Source organism: Prionailurus viverrinus, chromosome B4 (assembly GCF_022837055.1).
Source record: "Prionailurus viverrinus isolate Anna chromosome B4, UM_Priviv_1.0, whole genome shotgun sequence".
In the NCBI taxonomy this organism is placed as follows: Eukaryota; Metazoa; Chordata; class Mammalia; order Carnivora; family Felidae; genus Prionailurus; species Prionailurus viverrinus.
Window position 1 is genome coordinate 67,696,754 of NC_062567.1, and position 9,731 is coordinate 67,706,484.

At 35.4% G+C, this 9,731-nt stretch overlaps 1 long non-coding RNA gene across 1 annotated transcript; it reads right to left on the reverse strand.

Annotated features, from left to right (window-relative positions):
- Positions 1 to 6,785: 6,785 nt before the first annotated feature.
- Positions 6,786 to 9,498, reverse strand: LOC125171081 (uncharacterized). Its single transcript, XR_007154177.1, has 3 exons — positions 9,402 to 9,498; positions 8,498 to 8,576; positions 6,786 to 6,886 (listed from the first exon to the last, which is right to left on the reverse strand). It is a non-coding gene; the product is annotated as an uncharacterized LOC125171081 (long non-coding RNA).
- Between the last annotated feature and the right edge of the window lie 233 nt (positions 9,499 to 9,731).

Here is a 9,731-nt window from a genome sequence, read left to right on the forward strand (position 1 = left end):
TATCAAGATGCTAATAAAAAAAAATAAAGTGAGGAGAGGGGACAAAGAACCTGAGCAGATAGGCCAAAGAAGTCATACATACAAGACAGAAATTACTCACCTTCAGTAATAAATCAAGGAAACACAAATTATAGTGTCACAAAAACATTTCCCTACCAAGAATAAAGAGATATAATTTTTTTTTTTAAAGTAAGAAGTTCAGGTCAAAATGGACCATTAAGTTTAAACTTGAAGGTACTGCTCCCAATCCAGGGCAGTGTCAGATTAAAGCTAAAAAGAAAAAGACATATCAGGATTCAAAAGGAAGATTAAACTCATGTATATTTTAAAAAGTTACAACAAACCACTATAAACTTTATGCTAATATATCCTTTAAATAGATATACAATTTTCCAAAAAAATTAAAAGACACAAGGGGCGCCTGCGTAGCTTAGTCAGTTGAGCATCTGATATCTGACTCTTAATTTCAGTTCCGGTCTTGATCTCAGGGTTGTGAGTTCAAGCCCCATGTTGGGTTCTGGGCTGGATGTGAAGCATACTTAAAAAAAATTTTTTTTTAATTAAAAGGAACAAAATTAATGTAATAAGAAATAAAAAAACCTAGAAAGATGACCATTACATACATTTAGTCATTAATCAAATTCTGGTCTCTAATAAAAATGTACATATATATAAAAACTTCCATGACCAATGAGGAAATGATGAACTATTCAATAAGTGGTGCTTGGTAACTGGTTATGTATATGGAAAGATACTATACTTACCTCATTTCATACACAGTAGTCAGTTCCAATTGGAAGTAAGATCTAAATAAAGAAAAAAATCTTTCAACATTTATATGACAATATATATATAATTTCTTTATAACTCGTGATAGGGAATTAGTTTTCAATCATGATTCAAAATCTTAATTAAAAAATAAAACTTTGAATACATTAAAATTATTATAAAGCAAAATGGTAATCTTGGAGAGAAGTTAAATAAAATACTAAAACTGACCAATATATTGTATCTATTATATGGAGAGTATTCTTCAGTTTAGACGTCTGTTACTGGCAATATGGCAAACCAGAGACACTGAAAGCCTCCTGCTATAAACATATAAAAGTGTTTGATTAAATCCATACTTTCAAGTAAATAAATAACCCTGTGAAATAATAATAAAATGTGCCAGTTCCAGGATCAAAACAAGAACAAAACTGCAGAGAGATAAGGAGGCTCTAAAACTTCTGGCCATATTGGTCTTCTAGAGCAAAGCATTCTGGGGATAAAGCTTTGGATTTGCAGTGCCAGGAGTCACACTGGAAACAGTCCTGAGATGCTACACCTTCAATGAGGTGGGTAAGCTAAAACACAAAACTGCAAGGAAAATTGGCCCTCTCATCCTTCACACTTTAGGTAATGATTAATAAAAGTCTTCTGATCAATTACAGGACCACTGGCTAGATTTGTATGGGTATAATGCCTGAATCAATATAAGTTGCATAATTTTAAATTCTTGAATCCAAAAAACAATGTAGATCTAGGTCTGTAATGCTCTTCAATACCTAGCAAAAACGAATGCAGTTTAACTGTGGAGGAAGTATTATCCAATTCATGTTTCAAAAAATCCATGCAAAAAAACAATATCTAAAACAGGTCTCCTAGTACTGAAATCATCAGTTACAATATACAAAATAATTATGCCTTGTACACTTAATAAAAGATGGAAATAAAAAATATGAGCAGTGAAAAATTAAATAAGCAGGAAAATTTATAAAAGAACCTAAGAAAAGCCCTAGAAATGAAAAATATAGTTCAAGTCAAAAACATAGATAATGGGTTAGGCATAACTGAAGAGAAAATTAGTCAATCATACCATCACAAAAAATTTCTCAGAATATAGCACAGAATTAAAATAAGGGAAATATTAAATATTTATCAACATGGAAGATGAAGAGAGAGATGGAAGAGGGGAAATATTTAAAAGAAAATGGTGCAAATTTTATTCAGAATTGATAAAAGTTATGAATGCTTAGATTCAAGAAGCCCTAAGAATTTCAAACACAATGTATAAATAAAAATTCACACCTGGAAATATCATAGTGAAAGTACAATGCATCAAAAATATTACTCTAAAGAAGAAAAAGAGAAAAGAGGGTCCTTAAAAAAAAATCCTAATGAGATTGGCAGCTGATTTCCTAATAGCAAAGGTGGAAGCCATAGAACTCTGGACTGATATGTTTAAAGCCTGGAAATAAAAGTGAAAACCTAGAGTTCAAAGCTTAGCAACTCTATATTTTAATAGTAACTGAAATAGTAAAACATTTTCAAGTATATGAAAAAAAAGTGTCAGTGAAAAAAATATAGACCTAAATGATTTCTTCTGTCTCACAAAAAATGTCTGAGGATAAGAAAATGTTAAAAACATGGATAAATGTAAACAAAAATGAATATATAAACCAATTATAATTGTAGCATTAAATTATTTGTAACATTAAAAATAAGCAAAAGTATTAGATAATGAGTCTATTAACCCAGGAAAGAAATAATGGCACTAGAGTATTCTAAAGACCTTGGGGTAAATAGACTAACTTTTTAGTCTTTAACTATGCATGTCAATGTTTCTACTGTGAGATCAAAGGAAAAGAAAAAGATATACTTTTTTAAATAAAATATACATTTTAAATGAGTGGAGGCTAGTAGAATGAGAAAGAAATAAAATGAAAAAATATCCTCAATCTATTTAATTGAAGGAAAGAGACAGGACAAGGCAAATTTAAATTTTCTCATAAGCACATACATATTCAGCACATTTCTTAGTGATTTACTCATTTAGTTCTCATAACAATCCACAATCCTAAGAGACAGGTAGTATTATCCTCATCTACATTTTACAACTGAATAATAAAAATGTCACATATATATATTTTTAATTCAACTAAGGTACTTACAGGAAATATGATAACCTTAAATGTACTTTTTTAATTGTGATGAAAAACACATACTATAAAATTTATCATTTTTACTTGTTACTATTAAATACTACATTTGTTGTTTAACTTTTATAGGGCAAAATAAGGAAATAAAAAGTATAGATTTTGGAATGAAGAAGACTGTGAGGTATTGGCATAAGACACACAAATAATAGCTCAAGGGAACACAAAAAGAATATAGAAATAGAACCACATGTATATCCTTTCTTGATTGTCATCAAAAGCACAAAGGCAATTCAATAAAGAAAAGTCATTTCAATAAATAATGCTGGAGCAACTTGCTAACTTTATAGGAGGTTGTGGGGGGAGTGGGTGGAAATGAACCTTAGGCCCTACCTCACTTTATATGGAAAGAGTTGGCATGGCTCATCGACCTAAATGTCAAAACTAAAATCTCAAATTTTCTAAAAGAAAATGCAAATATCTTTGCAACCTTTAGGATAGCAAAAATTTCTTACACTGTACACACATACACACAAATAAGAGTAACCATAAAAATAATTGATAAATTGAATTTCATTGAGTTTAGAAGAAATTATTTCCAAAATATTTGATAATGGTTTTTATACAAAATATACAAAGAACTCATAAATCAGTTGTGAAGATACAAAAAATCCAACTTAAAAAATGGGCAGAAATTTTGAAAAGATTTTTTACAAAAAAAAAAAAAAAGAATGCCCAATAAACCTATTAAAAGGTACCTAACATCATTAGCCATTAAGGAAATGCAAATTAAAACTACAACATTACAGTATCACATCTACTACAATTGGTAAAATCAAAAGACTGATGAAGATTTATGCTTCTGCAAAATTCTTATGTGATGGAATTTGAGGTGGAGCCTTTGGGAAGTCATTAGGCGTAGATGAAGTCATTGAAGTAAGGCCCTCATAAGGGAATTGATGTCCTTGTAAGAAGAGGAAGAGAGGGGCGCCTAGGTGGCTCAGTTGGTTAAGTGTCGACTTCAGCTCAGGTCATGATCTCATGGTTTGTGAGTTTGAGTCCAGCATCAGACTCACTGTTGTCAGTGCAGAGCCCACTTTGGATCCTCTGCCCCCTCTCTCTTCACTCTTTCCCCTACCTTCCTTCCTTTCTCTCTCATCTTCTCCCTTTCCCTTACCACCATGTGATGACACAAGGAGAAAGTGGCCATCTGCAAGTCAGGAAGAGAGCTCTCATCAAGAACTGGAGCATGCCAAAACCTGCTCCTGACCTTGGACTAGCCCAATCTAGCCTCCAGAACTGTAAGCCCCTGAGTCTATGGTATTTTTTTTTTTTTTTTGGTAATAAAAGCAGTTTGAGCTGACTGAAACAACCAACAATAAATGTTTTTGAGGACTTGGAACATCTGAAAACTCGTATGTTGCTAGTGGAATATACAGTGGTACAACCACTTTGGAATCCTATTTAACAGTTTCTTGTAAAGTTAAACACAATGACCCAGGAATTCCACATCTAGGTATTAATCCAGTGCAAATCAAGAATATTCACAGAGGGGCACCTGGGCTGCTGAGTCGGTTAAGCCTCTGACTTCGGCTTAGGTCATGATCTCACAGTTCGTGAGTTCGAGCCCCGCGTTAGGGTTCGGTGCTGACAGCTCAGAGCCTGGAGTCTGCTTCAGATTCTGTGTCTCCCTCTCTCTGCCCCTCCCCTGGCTCAAGCTCGCTCTCTCTCCCTCGAAAATAAACATTAAAAATTAAAAAAAAAAAATATTCACAGAAACCTATTCACAGTAACCAAAAACTTGAAACAGTTTATTGATCAGCAGGAGATGGATAAGCAATTGTGATATACAACTCTGTCACTATAAATAAAATTTTGAAAACTACAGCTGCCTCCAGTAAAATGGATGAATCTCAAAAACATTCAGAATCCAGACAAAAAAGAATGCAAACTGTGTGATTCTATTTATGTTGAACCCAAGAATAAGGAAAATTTATCTGTACTGATAAAAATCAGAAAGTGTGGTGGTGGTCTGAACTGACTAAAAGGAACACACAAGAATTTTCTGTAGTGAAAGAAACTCGTCTACATTTTTATATATCGGCAGTTACATGGGGCTATAAACTGATTGACCTACATAATACTTAAAGGTCTGTGCATTTTATTGTATTCAGCTTAGACTTCAATTATATCAAAATTATTAAGCAAATGGATAACTAAAAATTCAGGCTGCTGACTCATTTTGAACAAATTCACCTTCAGGGTTTAATTCCTAAGCAGTGTTCCTCCCAATGAGTAATTCAGACCACCTGCATAGAAATAACCCAAGAGCTGTGTTAAATATTAGATTCCAGTGCCTTACCCACATCATATCAATCAGAGTAAAATGCATTAATATTGCATGTTACATTTACTATTTAGATAAATGGTCACCATTCTTATGTACCATTATTATGCTGGATATAAATTGATAAGAAAAATGTTACCCTAAAATGGTTTCTTTCTCTCCAGTATTTTTCATTTCCTCTCTGAGTGCTGTATGAATGATGTTCCTGTGTTTGTCTCTTTCTGTAAGAATAGAAAAGTCCTCGGCCCTAATGTGTTGGTAGAAAGAGCACCTTACAGGTTGAATCATTCTCCATTGGTCAGAAATAGTCAACACGTTACTATTCACAGCCTGCTTAGAGTCAGCCTGTCAATGAAACCCATCAGAACATTTGGGTACCCTGGTTCTTGTAAGTCATAAATTACTGTTTCCAGTTTTACTTTATCTGCATTCGTTAGTTCAATTTAAATCACTACCCAAACTGTATTGCACTGGCACCTCATTAGATTCCAAAATCCTTGAGGACAAGGATTCTTTCTCCAATGCCATTTCAATCTCAACATCTAGTGAGTCTTAGGTGCTTAGTAAATAATGGTAGATTCAATGTAAGAATTAATAAAGCAACAAAAACTGTCCTGTAGCATATCCCCATCTAATTCCTTATCCTTGCCACTAATCAGCATCTTTGGACAGAAATATTCTATGGGTTACTAATTCATTCTATTTTACTCACTTGTAGCCTATGTATTTCATTTTGATTTCAGAATATTAGGAAAGAAGTAAGCCCTTTCCTGACCCCAAGATGTGACCTTCTCTGATACGAACTGTGGACCCCAGGAACACTAAATTGTTTGCAGTTCATTTGCACACATCAGAATGTTGCTTGCCTTATTGCTTTTGGTCATGGTCTCCCCCCAGCCAAAAAGTCTTCTTTGATCCTTTGGTCTCAGCAGAGTCAGCTGCTCCTCTCCCAGGTGCCTGCAATATCATATGCCCATCCCTGAAACTCTTTGTATCATTTTATATTAATCTGTACCATATTCCACATTTGTGGCTTTCTCTTTCATTAGAGTATGAGCCTATTATGTATGGTGAATATAAGTACTGACCTCTATATAACTCTAACACATGCCTGTGCTTAACTCACATGATTTGAGAGAATGCATTCTGTCAAATGTTGAGTTCACACACAAAGTACCCACAGCACGTCACATATTGCTGCCTAATAATGCTAGGAATCAAATAAGATCATATCTCCTTCCAATGGTTACTAATTTTTTAAGTTTCAAAACTTTGGGGATGGGTTTGACATTAAAATCACCAAACTATTGTTAATGAATCTTTCTCCTTCTTGTTTCGAGGGTGTGGGGGAGGGAGACATTTACCTGTGTCCAATCCTCTGGCATCTCTCCCATTCTCTATATGGAGTAACAAGAGCTTGGAGTAAGATAGTGACTATGAACATGGAAAGGAAAAAATGGCCATGAAACAATACTCACATGGTCATCAGCCCTGCTCATGCAGGAGGATGAAGAAAAGGCAAGAAGGATGCACAGATGGTTGCAAAGTATTGAGCCTGACAGCTTTCTGGGGTACGAAGGATGATCTATTTATTTGACAGAAACCTGCTGATAGCTTTGGCCTGTGGAGACAAAGGGATGTTATTCCAAGCAGAGGCCAGAGCAGCATGAACATCAGACAGTGACTTAGCCCTGAAAGAACTGGCCAGGAAACGCTAAGGCCTGAGAGCTGAGATTGGCCACTTCCCTCTCTTTTATGTGTTGCCCAGATTTTCCTCCTCCTCTCCAAAGCTTTCATCTAGCTGAGTGCTACTCACCCTTCCAGGATGAGCCAAATATTTTTGTAGGGCTTTATAGTTCATGAAGCCCTGTCACATCACGGTCTCATCAACCCTATGCAATAGAAACACATTCTCATTTTATAGTCAAGGAATCTGAATGGTAGTAAGAGGCGGGATTAGGAGTTGAGCAGAGGGATTGTGAAGTTTTTTTCAATTTCTACTATTTAACAATATATCAGTTTCTCTAGGAGACAGAGACAGGCCTTTCGACCCAAGGGGTCCATCTTTTGGGAGACAGCAAACATTAAATACCTCAGATAATTAGAGAATAAGTTAAGTGTGTGCATTGATAACTATATATTAGTAAGTGTGTAACAGTACGTCAACATAGATTTCTGTAAAAAACCTGCCACGTTAAAATCCAGCATGCCATTTGTATAAAGAATCTTTTAAATATTTATTCAATCTTCGTGGCCAAAGACAAAATAATACAGAACTAGAGCTTTTATGGAGATTTTATAGGACCTCTAGCCTATTTGACTATATAGGACCTCTATCTTGAGAAGCTGAATTTCTCCACTTATAAAAATGCATTTTTTTTTGCCTATTTCCAAATAAGATAAAGAACACACATAAAAGAAAAGCTCCATAAAGTCAACACACGTTTTAAGAAAAAAAAGAAAAATAAGCGTATTTTAAAAATAATACATCTATTTTAACATTTTAGTCTGAAATAGGAAGATGGAGTGCTTGATGTGTCAGAAATATAATTTAATATGTGAGTTTCATGTTTATTGACTTTCTTATATTAAAAATGCTCTACTTAGGGGGGCTCCTGGATGGCTCAGTCGGTTAAGCGTCCGACTTCGGCTCAGGTCATGATCTCACAGTCTGTGAGTTCAAGTCCCGCGTCGGGCTCTGTGCTGACCGCTCAGAGCCTGGAGCCTGTTTCAGATTCTGTGTCTCCCTCTCTCTCTGCCCCTCCCCTACTCATGCTCTCTCTGTGTCTCAAAAATAAATAAAAACATTTAAAAAAATAAAAATAAAAAAAAAATAAAAACGCTCTACTTAGTAAAGCAGAAGAAACTAAGAATTGATTTCAAAAGGTAGTAATTTAGTTCTCCTAGAGGAAATCACTTTTGACCCTGATTTAAAATAATTTACAGAATATGAATCCTTTCTAAGGATCCATGTTCTGCTTTTTGAGGATTATTTTTTTCCAAGCAGGTGTTAATTACAGTTTTTAGTCTAGTGTGTGTGGCAATGACAGGGGGTGAAGTTTTGAGATTCTTCTCTAAACTCACCCCAGTACCTCAGTCCTCAATGAAGCTGGAGTAAAATAGGCTTCAGTCTTAAAGACTTTTTACCAAATTCCATGGTGTTTACAAACAAAGCATTTTTTTTTCTTATCTTATCCTTGAAAAAATGAAAAACAGCTTCAAATCACTCTACCTGGGTTATTCATTCAACATCTTCCTTCAGCTTATTGCCATCCAGGAGAGGAGTTCTCTGTCCAGTTGAATAACAGACTCTGGATTAAAAGAGTTCAAACAAGAACAAAGGAGGGAAGGTTCTATGTAAGAAGGGCTTGTGTTAGAGAGGGAGCAGATAATGCATTTGATTTTATTTGTTAAATGAAGCTATTATCCTCTTCTTCCACCAAGGCTGTAGTGCAGAATATAGGAAACAGAAATGTCTAGAGGCCTATCTTGAAGAGGAGAAGACTGAGTCATCAAAGACACCCAGTTGTGTGTGGGAGTCATCACTGGGGGTTGAATTATCAGGCCAAAAACAACTAGGCATGGCTCAGTTTCTGGAGCTGTTTCATGTCAGGGTTAACTCCCACTTCAAAGAAACCCAGCAGACGGGAAATGAAAGTTCAGGACATCTTCCTTTGAATCTGTTTTCAAAATGGCTCATGCAGTTTGCTGGCTGGTATCTTGCAAAGGCGTATTTCAATGTTCATCATTACTATTTGCCTTTTATCAAGAGCCAATAATATGCACTGAAGATGCACATGTACGTATAAATTACTATCCTTCACTTATGAGGTTGGTGATGATAACATTGCAATTCTTTTGGGAGAATATAGCTAGAAAACTCTATGAGTGACCCCCACACACCCTCAATAAGAAAACCAGGTCCAAATCAAGTAGTTGGAAAAGTTATTAATAAGAAATGAGAAGACTTTCAAGGGAAGACAGAACACCAGGAGCTGGATACAAGTTTCATGGAAGGGAGCAAAGAAGCATTTGAAGGAAAAAAGGAGAAAAGTAAAGACACCCCTTCCTCCCTCCTTCCTGTTCTGTTTAGTCAAATAGAAATAAGCAAATTTTCCCAAATGAATCATCCGTACCTTCTTGGTGAATAGATCTTCATCTTGTAAGGAAAATGAAATCTCTCTGAGAAGTTTCGGACTCTGATTCTTGGGCTTCTGATCCTTAGGCATATGATGGTTTAAGGTTAATGTGTTCTCTCTTGCAGTGCCCCAGATCCTGTCTGTACCTGGTAATCCATGTGAGCACAAGTATGAAAGCAGGGACCATGATAATCGTCAAGAAGTCAGTTTTGTCTAGCCCTAGCCTAAACCAACAAATTTAGAAGTTGCCAGGAGAGATCTCCTAGCACAGTAAAACAAACACATAAAAGAGCTCTCCTTGCTCTTTCTGGGAGCAGAGACCCTCTT